Below are 18,874 nucleotides of genomic sequence, written 5' to 3'. Positions count from 1 at the left end.
ACAAATAGAGCTGGCAACCTATGGTATCATGAATTTAGCCTCAGGCAATCAAAGTGTTAAGATGCATTAAGTTATGTATTTGTCAACTTGTCAATGCAATTAAACTTTAAAATTTAGTTCTGCCTTCTTGTCTTCTTTTTAAGATTTTCCCATTAAAATACATGGTGACAACCAACCCCATGGTGTGTGACAACCATCCCCATGATGGGGTTGGTTGTCACAATGTGTCAGTGTCTTTGATAGGTGATTAACTATTTGTTACAATACGTTGGAAAATGAGAGGGATACACATTTCAAGCCAACATCTTAAGCTTCAATTTAATGTAGGAATGACTATTGAAAGATGTTTTGATGATGAGCAATTCACAGTAGAGTAAAAAGTGTGACAACTATCCCCGTTCTCCCTTACTACTTTTTTTCCCTACTCCCCCCTAGCCTGTTCACAGGATTGTGACAAAATTAGCTGTGTGGAATCTGGGGACTAACATCTTTAAATGTGTCATTGATAATTGATAAGCCAAACCTATGACCACCACATCTAATAGAATTTTGGAAAAACATATGGTAAACAGGAAGCAATGTGTTATCCCCCCCCCGCCCTATATTCCTCCTTATTTTGTGTTGTACCCAACCCCCCCCCACCCCAACCCACCCACCCAACCCCACCCCACCTACCTAACCTCCTCCAATGTACAGTTTCTACGTCAAATGTATATACACTCTTTTTCTGGACACTTTTTGTATCACAAACAGTACAGTATTTGCAAATCTGGTATGTCATAAATGTATAGATGTAGCAGTACTGTCTATCTGTATGTCGTGTGTGTCATATATGTTATGATGTATTGAAAATGGGGGACCCTGATGTAAACAAGACGAAAGTCTTTCTCTGGTCTGCATCCCCTTAACAATTGTATGTATTGAGCTGTACTGTACTGTACCCATTCTGCAATCTGTTAATACACTTTTCAATCAATCAATCAATCAATCAAATCAATCAATCAAAGGAGAATGGTCTTTAGTCTTAAATTTTGTCTCACATCCCCCAATTTAGTTGTTGTGCCAATTCCCCCCTGGTCACTGCGCTGCCCTACTGTCGGTCTGGGGAGGGTGTACTGTAGACAACTGTAACACTTCCTCCGGTCCTGGTCCTGTGGGACCAGGACCCAGACATTCACATTCACAACCTCCCATCAATAAACCTCAGAACATAACATTGCCAACCAGTGGGCTGATGCAGATCTGGCATCAGCTCACACACCAACTCATTATTGTTTATTGTCAGTTGTGTTTGTTGTGTGTATTATCTGTGTTGTTGTTGTTGTTGTTGTTGTTGTTGTTGTTGTTGTTGTTGTTGTTGTTGTTGTTGTCTCCACTGTGTTAGTCTTGTGTTCCCCTGTCTGTGGTTTGTAAATATGTGTTAGTCTGGTTGTTTAATTGTTATTGTTTTCCCAGTGTACTGTGTTCGGTTGGTTCTGTCTATCACACCTGTGTCCTGTTTCTAATTACCCTCTGTGTCTATCAGTGTCTTGTCAATTAGTCTGTGTATATAGTGTTGTCTGTCCTGCCCTCCTGTGCGCGATCATTGCTAAATGTTACCGTTGTATGTCAGTCGTGTTTTTGTCTTGTGAAAGTAAACTGTTCATCACCACGTCGACTTCTGTCTCATTATACTCTGCCACCTGGGTTCATCACCATGCCGAAGAAGCGTACTAATCGTAACAGAATGATCGCGCCTAACCTGAATCCGGCAGAGTGGAGAGACGGAGCGAGCTTCACGCTCGGGATCCTGGGCGCTTCCGTCCTGCGTGCCGACTAGGCGACCGCTCGGGGTCTGGCACCAGGGGACGCAGTGGCTGGGCCAGCGGCGCCGATGACATCGGGTGCTTGCGCCGCGGCCACCCCTGTGCTGGATCCCTGGGTGGGGAGTCGCCTGGCCCGCAGGGGAGCGTCGGGGAAGGGGCGCGGATCCCGACGCCACAGCCCCAGGGGAGGGGGTTCCCAGGACCGCAGGTCTTCCTCGCCGGCCTGGTCGAGGTCTTCTCCGCCCTGGGAGGTTCCAGAAGACGAGCCACCACCATGGCAGACCTGGAGGACGACGTCGGATTCCGCTGCCGGAGGGACCCCGGTTGGGGGTCCTGCACCGTGTCCTGCCGCCAGGGAGCCTCCGGTTCGGGGTTCGGCGGGGGGTCTCGCCACCGTGGAGACCCCAGCCCCAGGTCGCGCTCCGGAGCCGTCGCCTCTTCCCTCCATCCTTCCCTGCTCCAGCCCTCCTCGTCAGCCGCCTCCCCCCGATCCAGTTCCCGCGAGCCCCGTCCCTCGAACCCCCATCCTCCCCCCTCATCTTTTCGCTGATGCGGCTTCCATCCCCCCCACCCTCCCCGTTCCCGGGGGGCCTGATGGGTCGCCTGGGAGTCGACCTTCGAGGGTGGGGTACTGTAACACTTCCTCCGGTCCTGGTCCTGTGGGACCAGGACCCAGACATTCACATTCACAACCTCCCATCAATAAACCTCAGAACATAACATTGCCAACCGGTGGGCTGATGCAGATCTGGCATCAGCTCACACACCAACTCATTATTGTTTATTGTCAGTTGTGTGTATTATCTGTGTTGTTGTTGTTGTTGTTGTTGTTGTTGTTGTTGTTGTTGTTGTCTCCACTGTGTTAGTCTTGTGTTCCCCTGTCTGTGGTTTGTAAATATGTTTTAGTCTGGTTGTTTAATTGTTATTGTTTTCCCAGTGTACTGTGTTCGGTTGGTTCTGTCTATCACACCTGTGTCCTGTTTGTAATTACCCTCTGTGTCTATCAGTGTCTTGTCAATTAGTCTGTGTATATAGTGTTGTCTGTCCTGCCCTCCTGTCATTACTGCCCTCAGCAATGTCTGTCCTGATCATTGCTAAATGTTACCTTTGTATGTCAGTCATGTTTTTGTCTTGTGAAAGTAAACTGTTCATCACCACGTCGACTTCTGTCTCATTATACTCGGCCACCTGGGTTCATCACCATGCCGAAGAAGCGTACTAATCGTAACAGACTACATGCTGCCCTACTGTCGGTCTGGGGAGGGTGTAGACTACGACATGCTGCCCTACTGTCGGTCTGGGGAGGGTGTAGACTACCACCTACTGTCGGTCCCCCAGATCCCCTCCCCGCTAAACAGGCGACCTGACCGGCCAGTAGGAGTCATTGTTGCAACTACCAGGACACATACCCTACTGCAGGGGTTCTCAGACGTTTTCATACCGCGACTCCATTTTTTTGGCAACCCCACATGTGTATCGCGTAATTTCAACATGGAAATAATGAATATCAAAATAAAAGCACACGTTGTTGGAACTTGATCATGCATATTTATTAGCAAATGAAATTACAGCACAATGTTTTTTTCCCCCTTTTTTAACATAAAATTAGACAAACAATACAGTAACAGTAAAAATCTATGATAAATCACAGGACAATGACAGAAATAATAATAACAATAATGACAGTCCAGTAATTAAATCAAAATAAATGTAGATTAAAAGACATACAAATAATAAATACAATACAATACATGTGCTCTTGCTCGCTCTTCCTCACTCTTTCCTTCCCCTTCCCTCCCCCTCCACCCCCCCCCCCTCAGGACCCCTTCTTGGACTATACATCCACTATTCCATTTAACATCAGAAATTACAAGTTCATATGCTTCCCTTTATCTTCTCCACCACAGCTAACCAGATTGCTATGCTGGCTTCATTAACACCTAAAATTCGTGCAGTAGATATCTCTAGATAAATCACATCGAGATAGGTAAGAACCCATACTTTCCGGCACATTTTATCCGGTTGAATTGCAAAGGGCGCATTCTGGAACCATAAAGAATTATTGAGAAGAAACATAAGTTGGAAAACGAAAACCAGGGCCCTCATTCATCAACGTGTCTTACGCACAGATATGTGCTTAACCTGTGTGTACGACCATTTCTAAGCAAAGAGTGGGATTCATCAATTTCAACTTGAACTTGAGTTCGTGCTTATGTGTACGCACAGCTCGGAGCACACTTAGCTGACGCCCAGTGGTAGAATATATTATTACAACAATGAAATGAGCTTCTGTGCATTAGTTTCAACACTGGCATGTTCTGTATGAACCGTAATTCATTATAGTTCATTGTAAAATAGCAACAGTAGTGTAATTATGGTCAAAACCCTATAAATAGCATTTGGAATAATAGATCTTTCTCTCAGAATGAATGCAGCATGGTTTATATAGCGTTATCGGAATATACGGGGTGTACTGACTGACTGCGCTCCGCGTAGCTCAACTCGTTATTATTTTGCGCACACGGGAACGTTTTGATTATATTTAAAAGGCTTTACGTTAAACGAAACAAGTGGAATTTCGAAGCTGTAAGCAGAATACAAGTCATATGAACACCCACGATATAGTGTTCTTCCCCCTTTTTACTATATAAGAAAGAATAAAAAACGCATTGCAATGACACCAGGGTGTATGTGTATTACAAAACCCTTGCAATAATGTGTCTTAAATGAATGAAAAGCATACATGCTCTGGACACAGAGCATATCGTGTGGGTGATATGACTTGTATTATGCTTACAGAATTCCACGTATTTAGTTTTACAATGTCAAAGCCTTTTAATGTAAATCAAAACGTTCCCGTATTTCTGCAATCTATGTGCAAAATAATAACGAGTTGAGTTCTAACACAGAACATATTACATGCTGGTATGCTGATAGAGTAAACTATTATATGAATATGATATGATATAAGGTATACACTGGTCCGTCGCATACACTGGTATGCGCAAGTTACTGTTGCATAATGTAGGCTATGGCTGCTATTATATGTAATTCATATAGGCTACCTAATAGTATATGATTTTTAGAGGCATCTATTTTGTTGTCGGTAATACCGACAACAAAATAGATGCCTCTAAAAATCATATAGCCAATCGAACACAACTAATAAAGGCATTCATATTACAGCACGGTTATAATGACACACAACCAACGCCAAACAGTGGTCAACGAACGGTCTTTATTAGTATTTTGAGCTGTCCAGGCAGAATTGCAGCAATGGTCTTAGGGAGCCGTTGATATCTGACATCACCGTTTACAAGTCCGCCTTTTATTTATCCCATAACACGCGTTGTGTCTTCTTGGTTCGGCAGCAGTGAACAATCTCCGTGAAGTTTCTCAGAGTTCCGCTCGGGTCAGTCCATTATTTCACATTCCATGGGGGGTGTTTCATCACTTTCATGACCATATATGGATAATCATGCACGAGCATTGACGGTAGAACAAAGAGGTATTTATCAACACGGAGGAGCATAGGACCTGTGTACGCACGGTTGATGAATCCCAATATTTCTGTGCGTGCACTGATTCTAAATTCTGTGCTTACGTGTGGAAATAGAACATTTTCTACGCCACGTTGATGAATGAGGGCCCAGGATTTTGGAAACGTATGTTATGTCAGTCTTTTCAGTCAGTCTTTTCATACGGAGCAGAAGCATGGACGCTGAATCAAGAGGCAAAGAGGATGATAGACTCTTTTGAAATGTGGACGCCGAGGAAGATGCTGAAGATAACATGGAAGGATAAGATCAAGTATGAGGAGGTACTGAGAAGAGCGGATATGCAAGGAGGACAGCTGCTGGAGAGGTTGAAAAAGAGAAAGATGGAGTTGTGCGGGCATGTTCTGAGAGGATCCAGCGGGGAGATGTTCAAGAATGTGGTGATGGGGAAGGTGGATGGAAAGAGAGGAAGTGGAAGACCAAGAAGAGGCTGGGTAGACAACGTCTGTGATTGGAGCTGAGTGAGAGGCGGAGTCACAGAGTTGGAGAGAAGAAGTGGGGTCAGAATGGGTTGGAGAGTGATAGGCAACCTATCCTAGGAACCTAGGAACGAAGAAGCCACCTAATGATGATGAATCCAGCGTGACGCTATCAACTTTTTGGCAGCCATAAGACCGGACAAAATTAGTCTCTTTACATGTACAGAGGTTGATAGCTGAGAAACATCATTCAACAACAATACAGATGGCAGTATAGGTATGGTCAGAGATACAAATTCTGATAATTGAGTGGTTACTTTTTCCCAGAATATCTTAACAGGAGGGCATTCCCAATACATATGCATAAATGTACCAAGAGCACCGTTTAAACACAAGGAGCATCGATGGTCTTGTCTAAGCCCCATTAGGTGCAAACGTCTAGGAGTCAGGTAAGTCCTATGAACAAAATTAAGATTAATCTGTTGGTGATCCGGGTTGCGTGATGTTAGCCGAACGTTTGCCCAGACTTCATCCCAATCAAAATCTACTTCCAAGTTTGGGATATCCTTCCTCCAAACCGAGTCTAAGGGAAGGACATCATATGAGGACGTAAGTAAGTGACGATAAAAGTCAGAGACGAAGCCTCTCGATGTCTCCTTTTCATAAAATAATTTGTAAAATCTGTGGTGCTCAAGTGGAATCTTTAATGGGACTCCGTGAGCCTTTAAAGCTGCTCTTAATTGTAGATAGAAATAATGAGTGGAGCTGGTGAGGTTAAATTTGTTAGATATACCTTGATAACTGCAGAAACCATGGACATCGAATATATCCCCCAATGTATGTATACCTTTCTTTTCCCATGTAGGAAATCTGATAGGTTGTTGTGCAATAAGGAGTACATTGTTATTAAATAGGGTTTGTACACTTTTTCTGTGTGTCACGCCATATCCTGATCACATGTGTAATAAGAGGGCCAAATCTCAAGTTGCATTGCTTAATTGATAAGTTGGTGTACACTATATCCTGCAGTCTATGTGGTGCCACTATGTTATTACAGCACAATGTTGAATGAATATTATCAAACGGAATTGTTTCTGTATACACATTTATAAAACGATCGACTCGAGGCACATTTAGCCAAAATATGTTTTTTAAATGCGTTCACATGCGCTTTTCAAGAATAAACAAAAACGTGACTTAATGGGAAGGGTGTGCTTGTACATTTGAACATAGTTCCATGATACGTGGCTGCGTTGTGCTGAGTAAGAGGCGCAGATCCGCTTCTACTCTGAGGCGAGATCTGTATTTATTTTTTATTAATGTCAGAGCCAAGAATCCCGCTTCACAGAGGTATGTTGATGCAAACGGGACAAGCTTTCTCAGCGCAGCATTACACAGCACTGGGTAGTCGTTCCGGACTGATATCCAAAACTTTGCGAGGGCCTGTCCAGTGAACTTGACTTTCTGTTATGGTTTGTAACCGACCTCAAACGCAACGGCACAGACAGGTAGTTCAGAGTTAGCCAAATACTTGGGCGTATTTATTTACAGAGTCAAAAAAAGGGTAAAGTACTATAATCAAACAAACAGGGAGACTGCCTTCGGCAGAGTCATCTGCGGCTCTGCAGAATCCTCCTGGTGATAGCGGTGGGAAATTGGCATGTGACGTTGTAGCGGCTCTGCAGATACTCCCAGCCAAACTCAAGGTGGAAAACGGAGAGAGAGAGAGGTATCAGAAACAGTCCAACGAAACACAGAGGCAGTGTGGTTCCCTCCTCCCTTAGCTGTGTCCAGAACCAATTGACAGTGACAGTCTTCAGTGTTCCCCAAAACACACAACTTAGCTGAGTCAGTGCAAACAAAACGAAATCTTCAGTGTCTCTTCTAAAACACACAATCAGAATAATCCAGAGGGGTTTGGTTCCACTCACCCAAGCGCAACGCGTAAAGCGGGTAAAACGAGGAGCAGCTCCAAATGGGGAACAAGGTTCTCAACAGCGGTTCTCCACAGAAAGGTCCTGGAGAGAAAGTAGACCAGGAACAGCAACGGGGAAAAGCAGGCAAAAGCAGTTGTATTCCAAAACGACCCGACAACGATAGAAGGAAGGTCCACGTATATAAAGCCCTCTGGGGCGCTAATCACAAACTATGACAGCTGCGTGATGAAAGTGGCAATCGCTCAAAAAGCGTGTGGCGGGGAATGCACCAATCAGCACCCTACCTCAGGAGAGCGTGTGGCGGGGAACGAACCAAACCTCACAGTACCCCCCCCTCCACGGGAGCCACCCGGCGACCAGCCCGACCCGGCTCGCTCGAATGGGCACGATGGAAGTCGGTGATAAGGCTGGGATCCACGATGAGCCGGCGGGAGACTCAGCTCCGTTCCTCCGGGCCGTACCCCTCCCAGTCCACCAGGTACTGGAACCCCCGACCCCGGCGTCGAACGCCCATCAACCGGCGGACCTGCCACTGGGGGTGACCGTCCACCATCACGGGAGGAGGTGGTTCCGGAGCAGGAGGCATCAGGGGATTGAGAGAGACAGGCTTAACCCGGGACACATGGAAAACGGGGTGAATGTGCATGGACGCAGGAAGCTTAAGACTCACCGCCGCCGGACTGAGTACCTTCAGAACCTCAAAAGGACCGACGAACCGGGGGTTAAGCTTCTTGGCCGAGGACCGAAGCGGAAGGTCCCTTGCGGAAAGCCACACCCTCTGCCCAGGGTGGTACGTCGGCGCAGGGACTCGGCGCCGGTCAGCCCCACGACTGGCGCGCTCCGATGACCGGAGCAGCGCAGTCCTGGTGATCTCCCAGACCCGACGGCACCGGTCGAGGTGGTCCTGTACGGAGGGAACTACCACCTCCGACTCCTGTGCAGGGAAAAGAGGGGGTTGGTAGCCCAGGGATACCTCAAAGGGTGAGAGGCTGGTGGCGGAACTGACCATGGAGTTGATGGAGTACTCGACCCAGGGAAGGAAACGGCTCCAAGAAGCGGGTTTCTCGGCAGCCACACACCGAAGAGCAGACTCCACACTCTGGTTCATCCTCTCCGTTTGTCCGTTAGTTTGGGGATGATAACCAGAGGAAAGACTGACCGTTGCCCCCAATCCCTTGCAAAAAGCCCGCCATACCTGGGAAGTGAACTGGGGCCCCCGGTCCGAGACGACGTCCTGGGGAAACCCATGGAGGCGAAACACGTGGCGTGTCAGGAGGTCCGCCGTCTCGGCTGCCGAGGGAAGCTTGGGAAGGGCCACGAGGTGAACCCCCTTGCTGAACCGATCCACCAGGGTCAGTAGGCACGTGTTCCCCTGGGAAGAAGGAAGACCCGTGACGAAGTCCAACGCCACATGGGACCAAGGGCGGCTCGGAATGGGAAGCGGCAGCAATAGCCCGGAGGGTGCCTGGTGGGAGGCCTTGCTGCGGGCGCAGACTGCGCAGGCCAGTACGAACTCCTTGACGTCGTTCCTCATGGTGGGCCACCAGAATCGACGAGCCAGGAAGGAGAACGTGCGATGAACGCCTGGGTGGCAGGCGAACCGGCTGGTATGGCCCCACTGGAGGACCCGGGACCGGACTGAGTCGGGGACGAAGAGACGATGAACCGGTACATTGCCTGGAGCGCGATGGAAGCGTAGGGCACGCCTTACCACCCCCTCGATGCCCAAGGTGACTACTCCTACCACCCTGGCCTCTGGGAGGATGGGAGTCGGGTCCTCAGTGGTTGGAGCCCCCTTGGAGTGTAACCGGGACAGGGAGTCGGCCTTCGTGTTACGGTAACCAGGGCGAAACGTCAGCGAGAAGTCGAACCGACTGAGGAAGCTGGCCCATCTTGCCTGCCGGCCATTGAGGCGCTTGGAAGCACGGATGTACGTCAGGTTCTTGTGGTCCGTCCAAATGGTAAATGGCTCCTCGGCCCCCTCTAGCCAATGACGCCACTCCTCCAAGGCAGCCACAACCGCCAGCAGCTCCCGATTGCCGATGTCGTAGTTCTTCTCGGCAGGGAGGAAACGACACGAGTAGAAGGCGCACGGATGTACCTTCTGGTCCGTTGCCGACCGCTGGGATAAGATAGCTCCAAGTCCAGTATCCGAGGCGTCCACCTCTACGATGAACTGTCTCTTGGAGTCTGGATGGAGCAAGACCGGGGCGGAAGTGAACCTCTTCTTGAGGGAGCGGAATGCAGCACACGCCGCTGAGGACCAGTCGAACGGCAGGGCGGGAGAGGTCAGCCTGGTAAGTGGTTCCGCCACCTGACTGTAGTTCCGGATGAATCTTCGGTAGAAGTTGGCGAACCCGAGGAAGCTCTGTAACTCCTTCCGAGAGGTGGGTTCCGGCCACTCCTCCACAGCCCGGATCTTGCGAGGGTCAGCTCGGGTCAAGCCTCTCTCCACGATGAAGCCCAGGTAATCGACGGAGTCGGAGTGGAATCGGCACTTTTCTGCCTTGACGAAGAGCCGATTGTGGAGGAGGCGTTCCAGCACACGGCGGACATGCTGGATGTGTTCCTCGAGGGTCTTGGAGAAAATGAGGATGTCGTCTAGGTATACTACCACAAACTCCTCCAGCATGTCACGAAGGACATCGTTCATGAGCGCCTGGAATACCGCCGGAGCGTTGGTGAGGCCGAACGGCATTACCGGGTACTCGTAGTGGCCCCTGGGAGTCTTGAAGGCGGTCTTCCACTCATCGCCCTCTCGGATACGGACCAGATGGTAGGCACTCCTGAGGTCCAGCTTGGTAAAGTCGGTAGCCTGGGTGAGAGGCTCGAAGGTACAGTTCATGAGAGGAAGAGGGTACTTGTTCTTAATGGTGATCTCGTTGAGCTGGCGTTAGTCGATGCAGGGTCGAAGGTCTCCGTCCTTCTTCCCAACAAAGAAGAAACCAGCCGCCACAGGGGAGGAGGAAGGCCGAATGAGTCCTGCTTCCAAGGACTCAGAGATATATTGATCCATCGCTGCCTTCTCAGGGACGGTCAGACTGTAGAGGCGGCTGCCGGGAAGGGGAGCCCCTGAGCGGAGGTCGATGGCACAGTCGTAAGGCCGGTGAGGCGGAAGGGCCTGAGCCCTGGACTTACTGAAAACCTCCTCGAGGTCGTGGTACTCGGGGGGTATGGTCGAGAGGTCCGGAGGCGGCTCACAAACGGATCTCCGGGGCGAGGGACAGGACGCCGCCTGAAGACACTGGGCATGACAGGAGGAGCTCCACCCCCTGATGGTACCGGAGGACCAGGCGATGTGGGGCTCGTGCAGCGCGAGCCAGGGCCGGCCCAGGACTACTGGGACAAGAGGGGATCTGGTGATAAAAAACTGGAGTCTCTCAACGTGGTTACCAGCAATGGTGAGCAGGACAGGACAGGTGCGTTGAGTGATGTCAGCCAGGCGGTGTTGGTCCAATGCGAACACCTCCAATGGCCTCACGAGGTCCTCTAGTGGAATGTTGGCCCGGGTAGCAAACTCGAAGTCTAGGAAACTCTCGTCAGCACCCGAGTCAATGAGTGCCTCCACCGTGGCCCGTTGGTCCGCCCAGGCCAGGGTGACGCTCATCAGACGGCTAGGTGGTGCACGGCTCTGGGAACGAGAAAAACGACTCACCAGGATCTCCCGGGGTCCCGGAGAGCCTGGTCTTTTGGCCGGGTGGGGCAGTTGGAGATACGGTGTCCATCCCGACCGCAGTAGAGGCAAAGGCCGGACCTGAACCTTGCCTCCCGTTCAGCTTGGCTAAGATGTGAACGTCCCAGCTGCATGGGTTCCTCCCCGGGCACCGAACGGGAGGGGAAGGAACCACCAGTTGTGTTGGGAGCAGGGCGGACCGCAGTACCGTCACGAGTACGGGGGGTCTGGGGAACCTCTGGAGGTCCCGGTCGGGTTCTCTCACGTCTTCTCTCCTGGAGGCGTCCGTCGATGCGAATGGCGAGGCTGAATAGGTCCTCGAGGGACTCAGGTTCCTCACGGGTCGCAAGCTGGTCCCTGACAGCGTCGTTGAGCCCCCTCATGAAGGTGAGACGAAGCGCTTGATCGTTCCAACCGCTCTCCGTTGCCGCCAGTCTGAACTCCAGCACGTAGTCGGTGACCCCGCCACTGCCCTGCCGGAAGGTGCCCAACCGAGCTCCAGGGTCCTGGCCACGGGCTTGGTTGGCTCCCGAGGTGCGGGATCGGGAGGCGCGGGGCCTGCCACGGCTGCGGGTGATGCTCCGGCCGAGGCTCCTGTAGTAGGTGGGGTTACAAGCAAGGTGTTAACGGCTTCACTCAGCACTTGTAATTGGTGGAGAATATTAGTCTGCTGATTACCCTGGGCCGTCTGCAGGCTAGCCAGAGAGCCAAGGGACTCCTGAATAGGCAGGACCTGGTCTCGGAGCTCCTGTACAGCAGCCGCAGCCGCACCTAGCTGTAGGCTGTGGTCGTTGGTTAATTCAATCTGGACCGCCAACGCTGTTCTGACCCTGTCTGTGTCGGCTGAGGTCGTCATGGTCGGGTCGTAATGTTATGGTTTGTAACCGACCTCAAACGCAATGGCACAGACAGGTAGTTCAGAGTTTATTTATTTACAGAGTCAAAAAAAGGGTAAAGTACTATAATCAAACAAACAGGGAGACTGCCTTCGGCAGAGTCATCTGCGGCTCTGCAGAATCCTCCTGGTGATAGCGGTGGGAAATTGGCATGTGACGTTGTAGCGGTTCTGCAGATACTCCCAGCCAAACTCAAGGTGGAAAACGGAGAGAGAGAGAGGTATCAGAAACAGTCCAACGAAACACAGAGGCAGTGTGGTTCCCTCCTCCCTTAGCTGTGTCCAGAACCAATTGACAGTGACAGTCTTCAGTGTTCCCCAAAACACACAACTTAGCTGAGTCAGTGCAAACAAAACGAAATCTTCAGTGTCTCTTCTAAAACACACAATCAGAATAATCCAGAGGGGTTTGGTTCCACTCACCCAAGCGCAACGCGTAAAGCGGGTAAAACGAGGAGCAGCTCCAAACGGGGAACAAGGTTCTCAACAGCGGTTCTCCACAGAAAGGTCCTGGAGAGAAAGTAGACCAGGAACAGCAACGGGGAAAAGCAGGCAAAAGCAGTTGTATTCCAGAACGACCCGACAACGATAGAAGGAAGGTCCAGGTATATAAAGCCCTCTGGGGCGCTAATCACAAACTATGACAGCTGCGTGATGAAAGTGGCAATCGCTCAAAAAGCGTGTGGCGGGGAATGCACCAATCAGCACCCTACCTCAGGAGAGCGTGTGGCGGGGAACGAACCAAACCTCACACTTTCAGTAGCTCATCACAAGAAAGATCGATCAACGCCTCCTGCTCAGACAGTGGGAGGCCTGTTGCGTCATGTGCAATGAACGGATCTTGGATCCAGTTGTTCAAATTGTCCGTGCTCTTTCTTTCGGGGAAATAATTCCGAAATTGATCAATGAGCCCTTCTATGTGGCTACAGATGATGGGCTTCAAAGAGAAAGCAAACGGTTCCGTTTTAAATTCAGGATGCTTAGTTTCCAAGTGCAGCTGTAATTTACTTGGTTTACCCCTTTCACCGACGCACTACCAAAACGGTTAACCCTTTCACTGCCAATCAGCTTTATATGCTTGGCCTGGATAGTCCCCCCCCCCCCCCTAGAATTGCTTTAGTTACGAGACAGTGTTGATCACAAATATCTGAGTACACATTGACTCACAAAAGACCAGACGATATACCTGTGCAGGGCTGTCACGCATGCTCGCACATGCACGTCGTGGCACTTTGCGCTCCTCTGACTCACAAAAGACCAGACGTGGCCTCAGTGATTATACCTGTGCAGGATGTATGAGATGTGTATTGCAATACTGTGCCTCCGTTGATGCAGGGGCGAGACGTGGCAAACACACAGGGGCGAGACGTGGCATACACACAGCGGCCAGCTGGAAAAAACTATCTGAGTCGGGCTAGCGGATTTTCGCTTGATAATTTTTTTCTCTCTGTCTTAAATAACTATACACTACCACATTACATTAAATCCAAATGACACCATTATCTCTGTCTCGCCGCTCTCTTCATTTCTCTTTTCATTCCGCCGGCTCCATGTCTGCGAGTGTTTTGTAAGAAGAACTCTGATTGTATTGTTTCCATGTGGCAAATAAAACTCTGAATCTGAAATCTGAATCTGAAAAAACCTGTTTGTGCGTCTCTGTCCATTCTCCTCTGAAGCATGGCCGGTCTTTGAAGCTACACACAGTGTGAACCAGGCGGCTGCTCTTATCAGCGGGCCCTGTGTGTGTGTGTTGGCTAGCAGATGACATTTTACCGCTGGCAGCCCCACCGCTCGTCATAACATATTCACTCCCCTCCTAGCAGGGACTCACTGATAAATGCATTTTCATTTCCTATAGAGGCCGGCATAATGTGCCTTTACTTTGTTAAAATGGCAACCACTCCTTATAATATGCTGGTGGGATCAACACATGAACAAAATTATGAGGCGGGTCTCATTGATGGCAGAGACAAAAATAAAATCTCATTGAAATTGTAAATGATTGTTGTACTAGCATTATGGTTATTTTCTTCCTTCTTGGTTGTTATTCTATGGTTATTATTCTTTCTGTGGCACATGTAGGCTTTGTGAAGCTCAGAGTAGATGGTTATCGCGGGGATCCATTTTAGTAAAAAGATTCCTCCCCCTCCCTGTGCCCCCCCCCCCCCTCCCCCTACAGCAGTCCATTTTAGAGCCAGGCGGCTGCATGGTTTTGTGGGTAATTTTCACTGCCTTTTCATGTGTCGTAGGGCGAGGAATCCTCCTCCATTAGGCAGTGTCTTCTTGTGATGTATGATGTATGCAGAGAAAGGCAATCTGATGTTTATTCATGACTTTCAAGGCAATGCCTCTGCTAAGCCCTCTGATTTCCTTTTAAGGAACATAACTATGTGAGATTGAGACTTCAGCTTAAAGGCACACAGACCCATCCTGCAATCCTCTGTTTCTGTCTCACTCTCTTTCCTCTCTCATCCACCCCTCGTTTTCTTTTTTCTTCATCTTCTTATAAATTCTCCCCTGGTATCATTTCTGTCAGTGTTAATTTACTTGACCCTTAGAAAAAAAGAGATCACATAGAGTTATTTCCTTCTGATTTGGCTGGTCTGTCTGTCTCCACATCTCGCCTCTGCTTTGCTAAGGGCTTTGATGAAGAGATACATTTTGGACCGTTTTTCTAGGAGGCCAGCATGTTAATGAGGCACCATCACTGTGACACGTGCACACGCATACACTCGCACACACGCGCATGACATGATGTCCATAGTACCAGGGGGCCTTTATCTGCAGTCAACCCCCCCCCCCGACACTGCAAAGCTTACCTACACGTGGCTCTGAACCATCTCCCTCCACAGGACCAAGATATGAGTGAACTCAGCACAGTAAGCCTTCTGCTCAGCTGCTCCTCGGCTGTGGAATGAGGTTTTTAAAAGGGGTCTAAAAAGCATTTCTTTTTAACAAGGCATTTGCCTGAATTATTATTTTACTTTTATTTATAATTTTTTTTATTAATTGTTTTTATTCATTTAACTATTTTCCTTTATCTCCTGTATCACTTTGCGATTTTCACAAATGTAAAGTGCGGTACAAATTGAATTTATTATTATTATTATTATTATTAGTAAGCAGTAAACACAGTCGCAACTTAACGCCTGTTGGTAATTTTTATCTCCAAAACAAAAAAAAGTCCAATAAAAGTGAGCATCATTTGAAAAGTCGGTCCCTATTTGTCTTCTAAACGACTTTTTAATGACAATCAAGCCGGCTCCATCCGTCATAACAGCACAAGTCGGCGCGGTGCGTTGATGGGACTCCTCCTATGAACAAATGGTGTCTATTTATATTCCCAATGAGCAACGCTGCAATGGTACATGCATCATGTATGTAGGGGCCATTCTGCGGGAGAAGCTCCTGGAAATAAACCTTGCTACTGCGGTTGAGTCTCAGGGCTGCAGTGCTCACACTGTAGAGGTGTAACTGATTTGGACCCGATCATTAATGTATCTATATATTAAGAATTTGTCCAGATTCAAAGAATGGTGCTTCTGGTTTCCAAAGCCTTGTTTTTGGTTTCTTGTGTTTGTGGGTTGATAGAAATGTTGTAACATGATTGTATGAACTGGATCACAATATATTGCATCATATTATCAACCAAAATGTTATATTATCGTATAGCTTACGCTCTGCTCTATCCCTTATCAATCTAATACTGAATACATTTCTTCACATGTACACACCCATCCGCCTGGCCACACCCACATCCGCTCCTCTACATAAGCGGGGACGTGGCCATACTAACAGCTCCTTCCCTATTTTCACCACCGACAAGTGTCTGTATACACCACTTGAGTTTAGTGCCGAAATAGTTGTTGGAAAGGAGCTACGTGGACATTGTATCTTATTTTTCTCTCTCTTGCCAATTTACGAGAAAAGCTAAGACATAATGTTTGCACCTTCGGAGGGTTTGGACGCTCGCAACGTCACCCTTCACCAGCTTCACCATTGCAGCATCCTCCGTGCGTCGTGGGGCATCTCTGGCTCTGCGGTCGTGGCAGTCAGATATGCCCGGGCGGCGCCCGGTGGTGAGTTTGCCTCTCCGAGGGGCCGTTGAGCCTCCATCTCCCGTGAGAAGGCCTGGTTCCGGCCCTGGTTCCCCCGCCAGTGGACAGTCGGCAACAGCTCCTCTGGTGGCTGGGGATTTGCGACGCAGACTCTTCGCCTCTGCTCGCTCTCGTTGTAAGGCGGCGAGCAGCAGGGGCGAACGGCCAGGCTTTGATGTTGTGCTGGAGCCGGACGAGCGTATGGAGGAGGCGAGAGCTCTCTTGTTCGAAGCCCCAGTAGAGACGTATCACTCTCCCCCTTGGGGAGTGGCAGCATAGGCGGCGGGAGAGCTGGACATTAGAGTAGGCTATACATTTTTCCTTTTTCTTTTTTTGCTTGCACGCAAATGGTGCACGCAAACGGTGCTGTCCAGGTTCTGATTTCATACAATACACACACCCACTAGGCTACTACAGCGAGCCCCACTCATTTCATATATTGCAAATTAATTGTTCAAATGAAGACATCCAATATGATTAACCATTGTCTTACCTAAAACTCGATTCTTGTACCGGATCTCCTCTCTGGTAAACAAGAATACACTGAAGACTCTGGCAGGAGCACTCATTCAGGGGTACTACGACTATGCTTGCACCTCATGGTACCAAAGCACCTCAAAGGCGCTAAAAACAAAATTACAAACATCTCAAAACAAACTGGTCAGACTACTGCTTGACCTTACTCCTAGAACCCACCTCACCCCTGCCCACTTTGACAACCTAGGATGGCTTAGAGTAGACGACAGAGTACAGCAACTTGCAATGGGCCTGGTCTACAAGATACACTACACGACCAAGGTACCCATGTACATGTCAAAATACTTCCCAAAGGTCAGTGAATACCACGATCACAACACCAGAGGGAGCTCCTAAAAATCATGTTAAACCCAGATTCGGCTCAAATAAGGGACTAAACACGTTTCGCAATTATGCCACATCAATGTGGAACGCCCTACCCAAAGCTGTAAAGGAATGTGGATCACTACCCACTTTCAAAACCTCTCTCAAGGGACACCTACGGGAGACTGCAATTCAACACTGGCCCCTGTAAATATCCTAACCCAACCCCCTCCAATGTACAGTCATTTACCTAGTATGGTTTTGTCAATAGTCCAATGTACAATTTTGTTTGTTTGTACAGTGTCTCCCCCCCCCCTCAATGTACAGTTTTGCTTGTTTATACAGTGTGCCCCCCCCCCCCCAACCACCTCCAATGTAGATTACCCAGTATGGTTGTCAATATCCCAGTATACCCAACCCCCCCCCCACCCAACCTCCTCCAATGTACAGTTTCTACGTCAAATGTATATACTCCCTTTTCCTGACTCCTTCTGTATCACAAACAGTACTGTATTTGCAAATCTGGTATGTCATAAATGTATAGATGTAGCAGTACTGACTATCTGTATGTCATGTATGTCATATATGTCCTGATGAATTGAAAATGGGGGACCCTGATGTAAACAAGACAAAAGTCTTTCTCTGGTCTGCATCCCCTTAACAATTGTGTGTATTGAGCTGTACTGTATTGTACCCATTCTGCAATCTGTTAATAAAGTTTTCAATCAATCAATCAATCAACCTTAATGCAACAAAAAAAATTCGACATTTCGCGCATCAATGATCTTTTCTGCTTTAAGTTTGTCTGTGAGATCACTTTCAATGTGAAGCTGCTTTGAAAACAATGTACATAGTAGCTCTAAAAAGTTTCCATGATTTGATTAACTGACTCAGTCTCATCATGCCCTCGTAGAGCAAGCCCTTGGCCTCAGGTGATCCGTGTTATTCCCAGGCGGCATGTAACTTGGAATGGAGTTCCAGGTCTTGGCAGCTCTCACGGAGAGGGCTGATTTTCTAAATGTACTTGTCCTTAATGGAACAGCCAAGTCACCGGTACAACAGTTCTGGTGAACCTGGAGGTGAAAAATCGGAAAGTGGGGGTGGGGCTAGACCATGGAGGATTTTGAAGACCAGACTGGCATCGGTTAGTTTGATGATGCAGCGTGATTGGTTACTGCCTGCAGTCTGGAATGTTAAACGGCCACCACACCTACTGCCATTGACACCTTGGTTGGCCGACCCTTGCGTATTGTCACCACCGGGCTGCAGCAGCCCACATACACACAATATCTTAGCCTAGGCTGCCTATAATAATGCGCAGACTGGGGGCATGGTTACACTGGGGAATACAGCAAAGTTTTTTTTGCTGAATGATTACGTTTGCTGTCCAAGTAAAAAAGAAACGCCGTTTTGGCAGGAACACGCGTTGTCCTACTGGCAACGCTGAAAAGGTGTTTTTGTTTTGGATACTCGCCAAAACTCGCCGACAATGGTGCCATGTAATCTGCGTGAGCCGGATACGGAGCCGTTCTGCCCAATGCCCATGCGCAGTAGAGACCTGCACGGTTATTTCCAGTATTTACAGCAGAGCTGTCCCAAGTAGCTGTGGCTACCATGTGTTGTCAAGTTATTGTTATAAGGAGCCCAGTAC

This window comes from Notolepis coatsorum (assembly GCF_963971535.1).
Source record: "Notolepis coatsorum genome assembly, chromosome: 20".
Taxonomy (NCBI): Eukaryota; Metazoa; Chordata; class Actinopteri; order Aulopiformes; family Paralepididae; genus Notolepis; species Notolepis coatsorum.
This window is presented reverse-complemented; position numbering follows the sequence as displayed.